The sequence below is a fragment of the Mirounga angustirostris genome, unplaced genomic scaffold (assembly GCF_029215605.1).
Source record: "Mirounga angustirostris isolate CCGP_5_RB_7025 unplaced genomic scaffold, mMirAng1.0.hap1 SCAF_4, whole genome shotgun sequence".
Lineage (NCBI taxonomy): Eukaryota > Metazoa > Chordata > Mammalia > Carnivora > Phocidae > Mirounga > Mirounga angustirostris.
Window position 1 is genome coordinate 13,098,168 of NW_026991712.1, and position 18,893 is coordinate 13,117,060.

General features: G+C 39.3%; 1 long non-coding RNA gene across 1 annotated transcript in view; it reads right to left on the reverse strand.

Moving 5' to 3' along the window:
- LOC123858717 (uncharacterized) overlaps nucleotides 1-18,893 on the reverse strand; it is a 106,570-nt gene that overhangs the window by 26,026 nt on the left and 61,651 nt on the right. The window contains exons 10-11 of the long non-coding RNA XR_010410508.1: nucleotides 14,042-17,196; nucleotides 10,501-10,773 (exon numbers count right to left, since the gene is read on the reverse strand). This is a non-coding gene — a long non-coding RNA (uncharacterized LOC123858717). The remainder of the gene's footprint in view (nucleotides 1-10,500; nucleotides 10,774-14,041; nucleotides 17,197-18,893) is intronic.

Here is an 18,893-nt window from a genome sequence, read left to right on the forward strand (position 1 = left end):
CTCTCACAAAGCCAGAATCAGCATGTCGACTGGGAGAACCACCACCATGCTCAAATAGGGCAGGGCTGCCTCCACACTCATCCATGTGGCAGTTGACCCGTCTCAGATCTTTGCTGGCTGTGGATCAAAATCATGGATTACTTAATCACATGGGCTTTCCAATAGGTCTGTTCACAACATGGCAGTCTGCCTCTCCCAGAATGAGGGATCTCAGAGAAAAGAAGAGAGATCCAAGGTGGAAGCCACAGTCTTTTTTATACCCTAATTCCAGAGGTTACATTCAATTGCTTCTGTTTTATTATATTCATTAGAAGTAAGTCACTAAATCCAGCCCTCACTCAATGGGGAAAGGCGAGCCCACAAGGGTATGAATAGCTGGATGTGGGGTTCATTGAGAGACATGCTAGAGGCTGCTTATGACAGACTGGAAAGCCATGTATCAATATGTTAACACTGGCTGCCTCAAGTAGCAGATTGGAATTATGGGGATTTTAATATTATTTTTATTGCTTCTCTGGTGAAAGAAGTAAAATTGTCCATGGTGAAGAAGTAGAAATGTTTGGACTCAGACGCTCTGTATTTCAATTATGCTTTTGTTATTCACCACCTGGATAGGATATAGCCTTGCTAAGCCTCAGTTTCCCCAACGCCTCCTTATTATGGCTGTCATGAGATCAACATGATCTGTATGTAAAGCATATACACAGTAGCACATTTTATGAGCTTATTCAATATGGGTGTTTATCATTAATGAATGCCTAATTTTTGAAATACAAAAAAGAAGATGGGCAGAAGTTCTACTAATACAAAAAAGTGTTATCACATTTAAGTTTACACTTATATTTTCACTGGCAGGGGACAACTATGAACATATAAGACAAGGAAAAGTGAGGCCATAATATAAGCAAATGCTAAATTATATAAATCAGACCATAAATGAAGACATTAGAAATAAAGAGAAAATGGGAGGTGGAGAAACCGTGGGGAAAGATGCATTTCAGGGGAGGCAGGGCAAGCTGAGGACAGGCTGAAGGGCAGTATTAGAGGATCTGAAATTCTGGTCAGTTCCTCCTTCGCTGAATGCCTCCTCCAAGTCAGCCACTGAGGATGCAATATTGAGCAAGACCAAATGTCTGCCTTCAGAAAACTCATAGTCTAGAAGGCAGGGATATCAATAAAGAGATCCTTTCAAGACATTTGGTGCCTTCAGAGATAGAAGTAAACATTTAATCAACAACTATTTATTGAGCACCTACTATGTGCCAGGCATTATAGAGGATGCCAGAAACCACTGCCCTCAAAGAGCTCAGTGCACACTGCAGGAGAGGAATAATGAAACAAGTCATTTTAAGATAGCGTAACAAACGCTAAGATGAGCAAAGAGTCTTTTTTTAAAGAGATTGAATGAGATGCCTGGGTGGCTCAGTCAGTTAAGCATCTGCCTTCAGCTCAGGTCATGATCTCTGGGTCCTGAGATCAAGTCCTACATTGGGCTTCCTGCTCAGCAGGGAGTCTGCTTCTCTCTTTCTCTCCCTCTGACCCACAGCTCATTCTCTCTCTCTCAAATAAATAAATAAATACATAAATACATAAATAAAATCTTGGGTGCTATGAGAGCCCAGAGGAAAAAATGACATAAATGAAAGACAACAGTCTGGAAGGTTTAGACAGGTTAATCAAGGCCAGGTGAGGAAGAGTTCAAAACCACAGACAACAGGAAAGAGGGTGCATGTCTAAAATTTGCAGAGAGCAATGACTTAGTGGGTGCTCTGTTTAAGGATAATCTTGAGTTTCCTCCAGAGGAAGTGGGAATAAAGGGTGAGCTCAGCACCCTTGATATCAGAGGTGACCTTGATATCAGAGGTTGACATCAGAGGTGCCATCCTCCCAATGGTGACTTCCTTAAGTGCCAAGGACATCTGGACTAGAAGTCCACTGGAGCTCATTCTAAGCTCTGCAGAATCAGGTGATGCTGGTAGAAATGAGTCTCGTGCATCATAGACTGAGTGTTGGAGAGAATGAGACAGAAGAGGGAACTGTCAAAACAAAAACATACCAGGACTCAACTGGGGTCCTCGTCAAAGGCGTGCACAGGGAGGGGGGGTGCCAATAAGAGAAGAGCAGAGCAGAGCCAGAAACAGTGTGGGAGAAGTCCCCACCACAGTGGAATGACCATCTGATTTCACTCTTCCAGAGCAGGGTGACTTTGGTCTAATCGTTTCATCTTTTTGACCCAAGTTGCACACCTGTAAAGTGTGCAAAGTGTATAAAGTAAGGGTAGTCACTAACCTCTATTTCACAGGACTGCTGCAGGGATCAAGTGAGATTATCTTTATGAAAGAACAAGGCAGTATCCAACCAAAAGCTTACTGGACTATAATTATTACAACAGAGTATAACTATTAATGCCTGGATCCCAGAGTCCAAGCTTGGGTTCAAATCCCAGTCTTAGAATTACTAGCTGTGTGATTTTAGGTAAGTTACTTAACTTCTCTGGGTCTCCAATGCCTTGCCTGTAAAATGAGAAAATAAAAGTAGCTACTTCATAAGGGTTTTATGAGGTATAAATGATTAATTCATTTAAAATGCTCAAGCAATGCAGGCATGTAATCAATTCCCAATAATTGTTAGCTATTACTATTATTAGTGGTAGTAGTAGTTGTTGTTGAAATAGTAATAGTAGCACAAGTAGCATTTCTGGACTATATGACCTTGATTTTTAGAAAATGCTGATGGGGGTAGAGGAGTATCATATGCATGTCAATGACATTTAATTAGCCCCTCAAAGTTGCTTCATTGTTTGATGCTTTTCAAATGTAGTAGCAAGTTTGTGGCATTATTCTTATATTAAATATGAGAAAACAGAAACTTGGAGAAGTTACATAGAATTTTCCAGGATCACACACCCATAAAAGGCTACGAACGGAGTTGGCCTCAAACATCCTGATGCTAAATTCAGTGTTCTTCCTGATAAATTGAGCTGTCTTTCTGTGCTGGGTATGCTGTGCTTTAAAAAGAATAGTTTTGCGACATCTCACCAGGAATTACCTTTAGGTTCAGCTAAAATCAAACTGTCTGATATTAGCAAGTCTTGTTGTTCCTTTAAAATGCTTTTGTTTTCTCTGGTATTGCCTTTCAGATTTCTCCTCCAACAAGAAATTTTCAATTAACATTAGCTTATGTTGCAAACATTTGTTCTTAAATGCACTCATTCATTCTTGTAGGTGATTAAGGATGATGGGTATATAAATATACAAGTACATAAATGACAAGCCAAACCATGTACATATGGTAATTTAATTTTGAGATGAGTACCATGTTTATGCACTCTATCAGGCCTCTTACTTTTGATGAATGTGCAATTTCTTACCCACCATTTTATCACTGCCAATATTTAAGTAAATATCCTAAGTGCAGTGCTAGAGAAAACCATCTATGCCATACAAATAATTTGCAGCTGGGAAAAATAAGAAGCCAGTCCTTTCTAGATTCTAAATCCGGTAAATTGTTGCTCCCTGCTACATTCATGCTGCATGTTTAGCAGGTGTCCTGTGATTTGAACCATGCCACTGGGGGAAGTAACATTGATCATAGATGGGCATATAGATGTAAGAGAAAGTTCAATCATCTGTATGAAAATTGCCAAGAACATTTCAGAAACTATCACAGATTATAGAATTTTAGAGTTATTTATATAGAGAGAGGGGGACCAAACCCAGATAAGTGAGATTAGCCATAGATAAAAGAAGAGGAAGAGCATTCCAGAAAGTAGGAGCCAGATGAAAAATAGAATGGCTCTGTGCCAGGACCTATGGGAAGTTCTGTGTTGCTGAAGACAAAATAGCAGAGAGAAGACAGAGGTGGGCAAAAACCAGGTTGTGGATGGTCTTATGTGCCACACAGAGTGATGGGACTCTACCCCGAGGCCATGGGTAAGTTTAGGCAAGGAGTGGCCTGGCCAGGTCTACGTTTTAGTTAGATCCTGCCAGTGAAAATGTGGCGTAGCTGGAAAGATGGTGTCTTATTCCTATAGCAGGCTGGAACTCCCAGTATTCTTTGCTCTTCATTCACTGTTAAGTGTGGTCTGGGGCTTCCTTCTATAACAAGGAGGTTTACAGAGTGATTCCAGGAAGCCAGGAACATTCTGGGTTGCCAAAATCAACACCTCAAATCATCCCTGACCATGAGTAAAGTTGAAATGTTAATAGGTTTCATAGGGCTCACTGCTAAGGGATGGGAACCCTTCAGATATGATGTGAAACCAGAATTGAGACTCTGGGTGGCCATACACTCTCCTAGGGCTTTTTTGCACTTCTCAGGGTGTTGGCTTGAGCTGAGCTATTGTACAACTGTGGGTTTTGCAAACCTGAGCTCATGAGATCTTTTCCACACCTCACCCTGCAATTTCACCCCCCTGGGGTCTCCGGGTTTGAAGTAAAACCGAAAGTTCCAAAAGAACCACAAGAGACCCCTGCAGTCATCTTCTCCCCAAACTTCTCTTGCCAAACTTTACCCTCTTCTTGTATTACACATCTACTTCACAGATGTTGGGTTGACTCAGGTTCCAGATGTTGTACTGAAAGAACACTGGGCTTGGAGTCCAGGCACTTGGTTTCAGTTCTGGTTCTGCAGCTTTCTGACCATCTGACCTATCCATTCATTTAACATTTTGAGGCTCAACTTTCCCATCTGCAAAGTAGGAAATTAGTGAGATGTTGCCTGAGGGAGTATTAAACTCTCTAATATTCTGTGATGACGTGAACATCCTTTTACTCATCATTGTCCTGAATGCTGAAGAGTGATAAAATGAAACAAGTCACAATCCCCATCATCACAGTATAGCCATGATAATCATAATGGGCAGGTACCCAAATGATGTCGTAGGCAGATACTGAGTGACATGGAAAACTCTTCAGCTCCACTGTCAAGTGAGAAAAGAGTCTACAGAGAAGTACAGCATGATCTCTATTTTTGTAAAATAAATATATACATACAAAAAATATCCAAAGGACAGTCTCATCATCATCCCTGGTCATGAAATTTTCTTTGGTTTGTTTATTTTGATTTTTTCTTTCTTTTTTTTTTTTTTACAAAGAAGGTGCATTATTTTTGCAGGGATAAAATAAATCTTATAAAATAATAAGAGTTATTTTCTGGTACATTATTAGGATCACTGATCATTCTTATGGGGAATTAATGAACACTTTGCAGATGGTATGACATATAATCTGAAATGTGATGGTCAAATAGGAATAGCTTATTTCTCAGTAACCCCTCCATCCATTCATTGTCCCATTCTTTTCTCTTGAATGCATCATATCGTTTCTCATGAGTAAGTATGACTTCCCCTACTAAAGCAAACACTACTTGAAGGCAAAAGGTAATTTTTCTGGTTCTACTGTATCCTCTCTAAAAATAACAAGAATTTGTCCCCCAGAATATACAGAGTAAATAAACTTGCACTTATGATGGGGGTTTTGCTGAAGGTAGAGGTGTGATTAACACCTAAATTTGTGGGAACTTGTGCAAAAATCTGCTGTCTCCAATTTCTCAGTCTTCCAAATCTAAGGTCATGAGTTCACTTCCTGCATCACTTAGCTTCATTGTCTCCTTCCGTGGCTCGAAACAAAATCCCAACAAAGTATGGCAGTCACTGTACCAGAGAAGCTGAGTAGAGGCAGAAGAATAAACTATCAAAGCACAAAGGGCCAAAGATGAGAATGGATGGTCCTCTCCTGTGTAAAAGCAAGGAGTCATTAGGGGAGTGCAGACAGATGGAAAGAACAGAGGGAGGAGAAAGGAAGGAAGAAACTCCACTTCTTGGACCTAGGCTAAAACAAGGTGAAATCAGTCTTGGGAAAAGATCGGTTGTCAGCTTCACTGCTGCTCTTTAAATACCATCTATCTACATGCCAACAATGTCCAAATGTATGTCTCCAGCCTAGACCCACCTCCCAAATTCCAGACTAGTGTGTTCAACTCAGTACTTGATATGTCCACTTGGATGCCTAACCAACCTCTCCAGCTCAACATGTCCTAAACAGATCCTGATCCTTCCTCCCCAAACCTAGGCTATCTGCAGCTTCCCCATCTCAGTGGATGGCAATCCCATCCTTCTGGTTGTTTAGGCTAGAATCTAAAAATAGGAGTCATCTGTGCTATCTCTCTTTCTCTGTCTGGAAATACTCTTGGGTCTAGCTTCAAAAAATACCAGAATCCAATAGTTCCTCACCAACCCCACCACTACCACTCTGGTCCAATCCATCATTATCTTTTGCCTATGTTACTGCAATAACTTCCTAGACTTCCCTGCTTCTTTTTTAACCCCTATGCACAGCAGTCTATTCTAAGCAGAGCAGCCAAGTATCCACTTAAGACATACGTTATCTTATGCCACCCTCCTGCTAAAAATTTTGCACTGGCTCCCCATTTCAATCAAATAAAACTCAAAGGTCTTTGTAGACAGTGATCTACAAGACCCAATATGATCTAGTCCCCATTACTTCTCCTGCCTCCTCTCACTCAGTTTTTGGCACATGACTTTCCTTACCACTCTTTCTACACAATTATCCACTGCTTATTATTCATGGTTGTGTGCATACATTTTATCTCACTGTTGAGTAATATGAATAGCTAGTATTTGAAATCCCATATTTGCATAAGTTAACAAATTATGTTTACATATAACATTTCATTTAATCTTATAAAAGTGTTATAAACTAAGCATTCCTTTCCCCATTTTACATACAATAAATCTGACTTCAGAGAGGTGAAACAACTTGTTGAGGGTCACGTGGTTAGTAATTGGAGTGCTTGTATTCAAATATAGGTCTATTTGACTCAAATGGGGAAAAGGAGGATTTAATGTTGATTGATTTCTACTAGATTAAGGTCCTTACATTAATAATCTCATTTAATTACCCTTAATCTATCATTTTCCCTCCTTCCATTATGTTCTACTCCATTATACAAGGTGTCTTATACACAGCAGATGACTATAAAATGTTGATAAGCATCATCATCATCATGTCCTTACAAATTCTATTTTTAGTCTTTACTTCAGTCATCATGGGTCATGTTCTATTTATTTCTTCATTCCTGCACTAAAGAAAGAGACTTATGGGCAGCAAGACTGGATAGTTAAATTCAGTGGGCAGTAATTGCATTTCTTTTTCTTCTTTCTAAAAATTGTTACCTATTTGTTCTCAATATCTGCTCTATGGCCATTCCCAAGGGAGTTCTTGGTTCCTTGAGCTCCTACCTAATTCCCTTCCCAACAGCAATGCAGTTATTCAGCTTGCCAATTATATGTTTCCAAGTGGCCTCTCAGTTCTCTTTTGTAGAAGTCAATATGGTCTAATCATTCCCTAAATAGTTCACCTATATCCTTGGATATAATCCTTTTTCTTCCTTTGCAGATACTGTTCAAAGCTTGGTCAGTTATCTAGTCAACAAGTGTTTTTTTTAAAAAAACAAAAACAAAAACAAAAACAAAAAAAAAACAAGTGTTTTTTTAGTCCCTAATATAGGCCAATCCCTGATTTAGGAATTGGGAATGGCCAACTAGGACATTTTGTCCCACAGTGGTTCTTCAATAGATGAAGATAAGATGTGAGGTTGTTTTAGTCTATTCCTGGGTGATAAATCTGAGCTAGAAGTTACTTAAGAGATTGATCAATCTCCACTTTACAGATATTAAAACTGAGCCCCAGATTTTTAAAGGCACTTTCCAGTTTTTATACCAATTATTTTTATCCCAACAGGTTTTAAGTTTCTTAAAGATTGTGTATCCATTTTTTAAAAATACTACATTAAGCAATTTTAATGTTTCATGGTTTTGCTAATTGAAGATGCCAATTAGAGCTTCTAATTAGCATGAGGTTGTGTTACTACATTAAATTGATTTCATTTCAGCAAAATTAGAAAACCTTGACATTTTGCTGAGCCTATGCATTAATAAGAAGGCCAAACATAGTTTTTTTTTTCCATTGTAATCCCCACAGTGTGTGTCTGTGTGTGTCTGTGTGTGTCTGTGCACGCGCGCACACCTGGACATTCAAAAAGTACAGTTTAGAAAAATTTGATAGGATGGGAGAATAAGAATGCCAATGTCAAGACCAGAGTTCTCAGTCCTGTAGTCTACTCATATCTCTTAATACATTTTTCATTCAACAACCATTCCTTGAGACCAGCTCTGCTATGGCCACTCTTATATATACTGTGATACAAAGAGCTGCAGAAGCTCTCAGAGAAGAAGGGAGCTGGGACATGTAGGCTTGTGAGCAGCAAACCATTCAAAGCAGTTCAACCAAGCATAATGAGCAGAGGGTTGGAGGAGGTAAGTGAGGGATCTGGTTTTAAAGGAGTTTGAACTTTATTTCATAAGTAGTAAGAGGCCAAGAAGGGGTCCAAATGAGGAAAATGACATGGTACCTTCATGGTTTCTAGAAGCAGCAATGTGGAATGTATATTAGCATGGGGGAAGAGATCAGAGCAAGGAGACCAAATCAGAGTCTATCACAATAATCTAAGCAAGAATGTATGAAGGCAAAAACAGTGGGAGGGGAGAAACAAAAGGGAATTGATGTGAGAAATATTCAGTGTATTAGATAGCACTAGAGAAGCAGGAAAGAGGAGTTAAAAATTGCTGTAAATATCCACCAGTCAATTTAGCAGTCATTCCCAGCCTCCTTTTTAAGCTTAACATGTGCCATCTCCCACGGGACCCTCTCCAAGTTGATGTTAGCTTGTTGGGCCCAGAAGTAGATACCCAACTCCAAATGGGCCAAATTTTCTTTCGTGGAAATCTTATAGTAAGTCTTTGAAGCTTGATTGCCCATTCACAGGAAAGTCTTAGAGATTAAGGTTAGCATCATAGAGATTCAAGGGCTAAAGGCCATGTTGGGCTATGAACAAGTAGTCAAATGTAGTATCTTGGGTGGAGAATACAGATGACTCATAAAGAGATCCCAGAGATGGAGCAGGGAAGTGAAGGATAGGGGAAAAAGAGAGGGGAACATAGACAGAGACCTGGATAGTGCATCATAGAATCATAAGAAACAAAATCATTCTTCCTCAGAAACAAGAAGACTTACCCATCGCACCTGAAGAAGGTGTTGAGTAGAATGTTATATTCCACTTTAGAGTGGTTCCAGGAGACAGAAGAAGAACCTGGTAAAGAAGACCTTAGGGAGCATTAGGACCCTGTTACCATGCGACCAAATATGACACAAAGAAGCTGTGGCACCTAAGTGCTTTAGATATGTGACAAATCAAAGTGTTGGCCTGTTTTTAAAGAAAGGAAGCCTTTCACAGGAACAATTGGGTAACCACAGCCATTATATTTACATATTCATTTAGCAGTAGTAAATTGTAATGCCATATTTTGGGATTTTCTAAAGAATGTTTGTGGCAGAAGGGTAACAACAAGGCTCATTACAGAAACATAGAAATAAATATTGTTGGCCATTGTTCCAGGTATCACAGAAATTGATGAGACATTCCCCCCATGGAGAAGCTCATAACTCCAGACGATGTGGCAGTATAATGTTAAGTGCTATGGTGGAATTTTGAAAAAGAAGCCTTAAGAATCAAAGTAGGGATATTTGCATGAGCCAAGGTGAGATGGAGAAGTGTCTTCCAAGGAGGAGGCATTTGAGTATTATAGGAGAAAGAGAAATCGATTGGACAAGTAAGGTGGAAGAGTACACAGTGATGGAGTTATCACATATTTCCTCTCAACGGTATTTCATACATGTAGGCACTGATCTAAAACAAAACCTAAGCCTCATGAAAGTAGGGTCTATTTTTTTTTTAATTAATGAGCTGATATTTCTCTCTTTGAGTCCCAACCAATCTTTTTTTAATTTAAATTTAATTAGCCAACATATAGAACATCATTAGTTTTTGATAAAATGTTCAATGATTCATTCATTGTGTATAACACCCAGTGAACCAGTCTTAGCATATCTGGTGTTATACTTTCATGTTCGTTAACCCTATGTGAGCTTTGAAGTCCAACACACCTGCCCATAAGTTGTAATTCTGACATTTCCTAGGTGCACATTGACCGATGTTGTGTTGCCCCTTGACATTTAACTCTTTAGCTTTTTAACTTTTCTTTTCTTTTTTTTTTTCGGGCTTATTTCTCATTGTAAGAATAGGATAAGCTAGTTTGTACATAGGCTCAAATGACCAGTGCCAAAGACTTTGACTATCCATAGACCTTCCCCACTCCGTGTCTCCTCATGCAGATAAAGCAGCAGGTGATAGGCAGAAGCTAAAACTCCCTTTGTGTCTAAGATGTGATGACTTCATGAAACACAACTGAAAACAGACCAGTTGTTTCAAAACCATGCAATCCCTTCTAGTACTCATCATGCTGTTTTACCGGCTAGCTAGAGAATTTTTCAAACTTTTGTTTTAAACTTCAGTATATATATACATAGACATATATATTTATTTAAAGCCATCCCTGACTTGCCATGACAGGGTACTTACCAATCCTCTTGGGTCACTGTAGAAATTACCATCATGAGACCATGCATAGAATTCGAGGAGAAAACAGGATGCATCCCTGGAACCGCTGGTCAGATCCTAACAGGTCTCCTTGGAGCCAGAATCCTGTGTCCTCGCCAAGACAGAAGAGCACTGTGGAGACTCCCCAGGGGACTTGCAGACCAGTTGTTTCAAAAACATCATTGTGTAGTTGGGGGAATCCCTTCTTAGAGGGCCTTGAATCAGCTTCTTCTAAAAGCATCATTATCTTCCTGGCTAATCCAGAAGAAAATTAGAACAAAGTGAAATGGTTGCAGATGTTTAAGGAAAATAAGCAAGGCAAAGCCTTTTTTCTTACTGTGCATTAGAAAAACTACCTCTCCAGCATTTTTGTTTTAACTTTTGAGTCAAAAGCATCTTACCAGTAAGTATAAGTGTCATATGCATCGTTATGAGAATATTACTGCTATGAGATAATAAGCCATATATGAATGTTGTATACAACTTTAGGGTTTGCATTTAATCCTAAAGTGTTCACCTCCTTTCACCTCTATTTACGCTAGATTCCTATTTACTAAGTGGGGAAGGGGCTCCTTTTTATAGTGCTTCATTGTTAATAAGTCAATACTTGTTCTGTTTCTGAGATGTTCTCTTCGTGCATTAAAAAACTTCAAAATTAAAAATATATGTATCCCTGTGCCTCAGTGTTCTAAAACTACCTACTTTTTTCGTTGGTTTTGAGAATTATACCATATAAAGCACATAAAGCGCTTAATGCCCTTCTGGTAATACAGAAAATATTTGGAACAAGTTATTTAAGAACAAGCTTATGCTTTATATCCCATCATCCCATGAAATCATCTAAAAAATGTAAATATGTTGGCAAATGTGATTCATTCATTTACTACCTCTTTTTTAAAATATTATAGGAAGGGTGCCTGGGTGGCTCAGTTGGTTAAGTGACTGCCTTCGGCTCAGGTCATAATCCTGGAGTCCCTGGATCGAGTCCCGCATCAGGCTCTCTGCTCGGCAGGGAGCCTGCTTCTCCCTCTGACCCTCCCCCCCTCATGTGCTCTCTCTCTCTCATTCTCTCTGTCTCAAATAAATAAATAAAATCTTTAAAATAAAATAAAATAAAATAAAATATTATAGGAAGTTAAGAAAGGAAAAATTTTACCTATTATGTCTATTCAAACAAAACACCTACCTTTCATACCTCTTCGAAACTCCCTTCAAATTTTTATCCCCTATACCTGCAATTTTATTTTATTTTATTTTATTTTGTTTTGTTTTGTTTTGTTTTGTTTGTTTTGTTTTTTACCTGCAATTTTAAATGGCTAAAATTCTAGCATATATCTAAGTATATGTTCTGCTCCTTTTTGGCTAACATTATTTACAGACATTTTCTCTTTTGTTACGTTTTCCCTTTTAATTATTGCTCAAAATTCTTTAGTACTGACATATCACAGTTTATTCAGCTTGCTCCCTATTGTTAGCTATTTGAATTGTTTACAATCTTACACTGTTAAAAATAATAATGTATTGCCTTCATTTATTCCATAAACATGTATCGAGCAACTACTAAATACAAACTATTATACTGCCATGTGGGTTTAGGAAGTTTATTCTGGCAGAAATTCCACTTGCAAGTTTTCAGTCTGGTAGAGTACAGCTAGATCGGCAGATAGATAAATACATGCAGGAAGAGGAATTCCATGGGTGCTATAAGAGGTGCTAAGTTACTCTTCTAGAACAAGGGATTCTATTTGGCTATAATTCAGGATTAGTTGGAGCAACACATGGAGATTAAGTGGGAATAGTTAGGGCAGATCACATAAGGTCATGAACCCGGAGTTAGAGACCCTGAACTACTTTCTATGATTGATGGGTTACCATCAATTGAGGCATCATGGAATAATGGTTAGAAGAGCACAGATCCAACAATAAAAAGTTTGTTAAATGAATCATCATATGCACAAATAATGGAGTCCTATGCAGCCATTATAATAAGTGATTGAAGAATAACTAATGGCTTGAAAGTAATTTATAATGTTATCCACATAGAAAAGTAAGATTGTAAACCAATACATCCAGTATGATCTTAATTTTGTGTGAGAAACAAAACCTAAAAAAAAACAAAAAAAAAAAGGCTGGAACTATTTGCTCAGATTTCTTTGTGGTTATTTCAGAGTATAGGGATTATGAGTGATTTCATTTTCTACTTTGTGCTTTGCTTTCTTTTTTTTTTTTTTCATTTTTAAATTGAGCACTTAATATATCCCTGATAATTCAGCATTTGGATTGTTTCCAATTTCCATTACTGGAAGTAATGGTTTTTTTTTTTTTTTTTTTTTAAAGATTTTATTTATTTGACAGAGAGAGACACAGCGAGAGAGGGAACACAAGCAGGGGGAGTGGGAGAGGGAGAAGCAGACTCCCTGCCGAGCAGGGAGCCCGATGCGGGACTCGATCCCAGGACCCTGGGATCATGACCCGAGCCGAAGGCAGTTGCTTAACCAACTGAGCCACCCAGGCGCCCCTGGAAGTAATGGTTTAATGAACATCCTTGTACATAAATATTTGTATGGGTCTCAGTTAATTCATGTAAGTGGAATCTGGGGATCAAGTGGTATGCTTACAGGATATATATTACTTTGTTATTTAAATTTTTAATTAAAAAAAAAGCATGGGCTCTAGAGTCAGTCTATGTATGTTTGAACATGAATTCCACCACTCTGTATAATCTCAAGCAAGTTACATTAGTTTTGTGTGCCTTGTTCCACTCTTTTTAAAACAAGGATGTTAACTGTACCTTCCTCATGGGTTGCTGTGAAGATTGGATGCACTGATTCCTATAAAGGCTTACAACAGAGCCCAGCCCACAGTGAGTGCTTATTAATACATGTTAGAAACCATGAATTTTTATTGTTAATAATACAATAGAAGTTTTCTTATTTTGTTTTCCCTGATGCATTTTTGTCATTTAATGTATTCTATTATGACAGTATCTTATTTAATTAATGCTTTAATTAATCCATCCCCCAATTAATCTTTTGCTCTCACAATTTCTTCCTATTGCCCTTTTAGAAAACACTCTAAAAGGATAAAACTCGGGTTATGAGATATGAACCTTTTTCTTTTTTTCTTTTTTTTTTTTTTTTGCTCTTGATATGAAAGCTTACTTGCAAATATTCTTTAAACTACCCAATAGCTAGTCACAATAGATTTTGGCATGGAAGTTAGTTAGAATGTAGTTCTACAGTGTCAAAATCAATTTTGAAGGAACACTGGGATCTCTAAAGGATTTCAAGCATCCCTTTTCAAGGGAATATTACAGCTGGAGCAAGCATCTGTTCCCAACATTTCCCTCCGGGGCCTCACAGAGATATCAGATGAAAGCAAGGGAAACAGGTCTTTTTTACAAAGTGGAAGGTGCTCCCGTCAGAAGCAATTACTTATCACACAAGAAAGCATCCCTTATTTTTTTTGGTTTTTGTAGAACATAATCCTATCACATGAAATATTCTGTTAAACAAAGTCTTACCTGCAAGATGAGACTCCTTTAGAATTTGGAAGCATTCTGTGTGATAGCAAAAGAAATGAGTCCTTCCCAGAATTCTTTGTGCGTCCTCCCTACATATCTGTAACTGATAGAAGAATACTAGTGACTCACAGCAAGGAACTGAGGACTGGAAATCAGGATAGCTAGATTTTAGACTTGTTCCACTACAATCACCTGGAAGACCTTGCACTAATAGTGTAACTTCTCTGAATTTCAACTTTCTATCTGTAGAAATGAGGCATAGAATCAGCAGATGTCCAAGGTTCGGTTTGGTCCAAACATTCCACACACTTTTCCTTTTTTGTTGTTTCCTTCTAGACTTGGCTCAGAGTTAGGAATGCAGAAAGCAGTCATTAAATATTACAACAGAATTCCCCTTAGCACTGAGAGGGAGAGGGTGAAATCCATGTGCTAACATGTTCTCCCTTAACACACCACCCATATTTATAAGGTACCTACACGGTGTCAGTACTGTTACATGGTTGAGACACATTACGAGCAAAATAGAAACAATCTCTGTCTTTTGAAGTTTATAGTAGATCAGATAATGACCCAAGGGATGATAATTAAGTTTGATAGGTACTGTGACCTCAGGGGTAGCCAGCTTTGAGAGGCTATAATTTTAAAGCTGGACCAATAGTAGAGAAGACACTGATGTATCAGTTCCTTTAGACGACGCTCCCTGGCCATTCCCAACACCCTTAGCTCAGGCTAAGTAAGGATGTGTTCCTCCTCGGGGCTCCCATGGCACCCTGTGCTTCTTGCCATCTGATCCATTAATACATTGCTTTGGAAAATATATGGACATATGTGTCTACCCCATCAGACTGCACCATCCTCAAGAAGGACCATTTCAATTTCATTTTGTGCCTCCATCTACAACCCCTAGTGTAGCACACAACACAAATCCTGATATATAGTTGGGACACAGAAAATGTTTGTTGAATAGACACAAGACCTAATCCCTTTATAATTTCAGAAGAGCAGTGACAGGTGGTAGAACTCAGGATATAATCAGAGTTCAATCAGTCCAAGAGCCAAGGTCCACCTCTGGCCGACCAAGCACTGTCTTACTTAGAGAATATCCAAATACAGGCAGTTCTTTGGTTACCTTAATTCTCATGGAGCATTTTCTTCTATGGCCCATATTTCTTTAACTTCCTCCTTTAAAAAGCCCCCATTGGAGCATGAAAGCTCAAAGGGATGATGTTGGCCAAGCCCTTTGACCTCTGCAAGAAGATGAACACATACACACACAGAGTAACTTGGCATTCCTCTGGCTTTTTCTTTTCAATATTGAGATCTTATCAACATGTGATCAACAAGTGATCCCACGCATTTCAGGATACACATTTCTAATAAACTGTAGAAGGACAAGATGAAAAATGTACTCTAACACAACTCCAAGGTATTGGCATCCCCTTGCTGATGTCTAAAGGCAAACAGGTAGTGTTCCAACCAAGTTTTGCACCTCTGCCACCAGGCAACCTTGTTCCAACTTGAATCAGAGAGGAAGTGTTCTGCATTTCCAGCTAGCTTCATGTCTGGGGATCTGCAGGTCAGTCACCAGCTCACACTTCTGCTTCCTCCATCACCTGGCCCGGTTCTATCTTTCCTCCTTTTATTTCTTCAGTTCTTCCTTGCTCTTGCTAAGCTGATCTCTTTGTTCTCTCTGAAAACCCAGCTTTCTTCCACCGCCTTGCCTTTGCACAGAATGAACTCTGGCACCAATACTCCCCCCATTTCCCAAACCATCTGCACGTATTTAAATCTTTCCCATTTTCAAGGTCCAAGTCACATAGCAAATGCTCCAAAATGTTTTTTCTGAATGCTTCAGCTTAATATAGTTTCTCTCTCTTCTGAGCTTTATATGGAACCCTCTATTTATACATATTCTTCTTATAACTTCCTGCCTGGTGTTCTGGGAGTTCACGGACTGGCCTTATCTTCCCCGCTAGCTGCAAGTTCCCCAAAGGATGATTCATTGCCGTATTCCCAGCACCCAGTACATAAAGGATGCTCAGCACACTGGACACTGTGGCATGGATCGGTAGTCCCCCACTTGGATTTCTCATTCTTCCCAATAATAGATGAATCTCGTATTTGCAAGGATTGAAGGAGAACGGACGGGCTTGGTTGCCTTACAACTGCCCCAAATTGCATCCTTTGCTCTCTGCAGTCTGCTCCCAAGATAGGCTGATTAATGGGGGGAAAACATTCAATTCCAAGGAAACTGTGTAAGCAAAGGCCTAGAGAGGTGACCAAGCATTGACTCTTCTGTAAACTGTAGAGTGACTTTGATGCAGAGCCTACAATAGGAGAAGAGATATAACTGGAAAGGTAAAGAAAGCTTCATAGTAGAGACACTCACCCACCCTGTGAGGGGACTGGAACTTTATCCTGTGACCACTGAGGAAGTCACCAAAGGATGTTACACATGTGAGTTCCTGAAAGATGACCCTGGATGTAGCATAAATAAGAGACTAGAAAGGGGACTACAAGGCGACCAGCTAAGGGATGTTCATTGTGATTCATTGACTGTATGGTTCCTTTTGATTTACCCTGGGGTAAAAGAAGGAGAAATGGCAAATTTGTACAGTATACAAACACTTTTTTTACAATTAAAAAAAATCTGCAAAAAACAAATGAGCTAAATGTTCACAGAAGCCTTCAAACACCAAGGCAACACGCAAATGTAAGCTACACATCCCCTCAGGCTAAGGGAAGAATGCAGCTTCCAATGAGGTACTGTTTCGAGGCACATCATATTTATTCATTTTATTCACACAGTGACTTACACCTATTTTTATATGAAACATCCATTGTTCCCAGAACATGAGGAGGAGAAGGGTGCTCGAGAAGCTTGCTAAGTGGAGGGAAAGGAGCAAGTTACAGATTGTTAAATTCAAAGGTATATTTTAAAGTAAAAGTCCAAAGTATTTTTTTCTTTTTTTGATTTAACTCTTCATGCTCATGTGTCTTTTGGGTAAATTTTCATTCATTTCTGTCCTGAGATTAGTGGCCAAACCCAAAGTAAATAACTAGTATTCGCTGAAGAAGGTATTCCCCTTCATCTTGATTCCCTTTTTCTTCTGTTTTGGATAGTCTGTGTTCCTGTGGCTGCCATTTTGAGAGTTCTAAAAATAATATATAAAGAGCTGATCAGTGAAGAGAAATCTGAGGTGAACAAGGAACTCAAAATCAGTACCTTGAATTATTGCAGTTCTTCCTTTTTCACTGGGCAGAACACTTGATGACAATCCACCTGGCAGAAATTCCCGTCCAATTATCTTGTCAAGAACCTTGACTGACATACCATTATATACAGAATCAAGTCTAATTTCCTCTGCAGGGCATTCAGAACCTACATGGATTTGATCCCAAGCAACTTTCCAGCTGTATCTTTCCCTGCTTCCCCACATCCTGGTCTCCTCAACATTCTCCAAACCATTATCCTCATCCTGTGATGATGTTATCTTTCACCCCATGTGTCCATCCATCAAGATCTTCAAACACCTAATGCCACATTGAGATGCCACTTTAGGCACCTCAAGTGAGATGGAGGAGAGGGAATATATCTCAGTCATCTCTACTTGTCCTACAGTGATTAGCCCAGTGGCTGCACACAGTAGGTCCTCGATATTGGCTTGTTTGCTGTTATGTTCCAATCCTTTGTCCATCTACTTTTTCTTACCTGGATCTTTTGTGACCAGATAAGGGTCAGGCCATTGCAGGAGGGCAGGGAAAGGAGCAAAGCCTTATGTGTTATGCATTACATATTAAATTATGTGTTATGTATTCCTCAGGCTCATCCATTCATTATCTGTCATTTAGTAAGCACCTACAATGTGCCAGGCACTGTGCTGAGAACTTCACATGTATGATCACTCTCTCATTTACATTTCAATGAGCTAGATATTATTACTAGTTTTATTAGTCAAAAAGGGAAACTTGGGCTCAGAGAGGTGGTGCAATTTGCCCAACATCACACAGCTAATTTGTGTCTGATCATAGAACGAAATCTATGGTCTTTCCATTATATGTCATCGCCCTAAGACAAATACCCTGACACAAAGGAGCTCACAGACTTGAAGGGGATTTGAGTTTTATAGCCTGTTCACTAATACCCATTTATTCCACAAATATCACATCAGGCATCAGGAACACAGCTGTGAGGAACAGGCAGTGGTGGATGGGGAAAGAAGGGGAAAACATGAAATCCAAGAAAACCCAAGAAAGCAAAATAACTCATTCAAAAGATAAAACAAAAGAAGTGCATGTGCCTTATTCACATACTTTTTTTTAATTGTCAAATGAGGAACTTTACAAACCTGGGTGGGGTTTTCAACATGATTGGTCTAGCTGAAACAGAGGGGGAAGTGAAAGTCAAAGAAGGGAATGGAACATTGATTTGGGGATACTATCACAAATGTCCTGTTTTGTTTTTCAAACTCCCTAAGATGTGAGCTCAAAGAGGAAATGTCTGACAATCTGCTGGGTAGCCATGAAATTGTATTGCTCAGGTCTCCTTAGATGGGAAGCATAGTTGACTGAATGTCCCAGCTGCTGGATCCGCTACTGTGTTCATGCCAAGGACACACCTCCCACAGGCTACTCTCTGCCAATGACTAAGCATGACAAGGGTTCAAGTCCAGGCCCATTTCTTCAGGACATGGAGCTGCTCATATGGGCAATTTGGGCTCTATCCAAATACTGGATTTTAGAAAAGAACTTCCGTCTCGGACTCTTTCTGCTGGTCCTGTCCTTCCTCCTCTCCTTTCACAGGTGTGAGACCTGCATCAGGGTCTGAAGGCTCTCCCTGCCTCCTCCTACT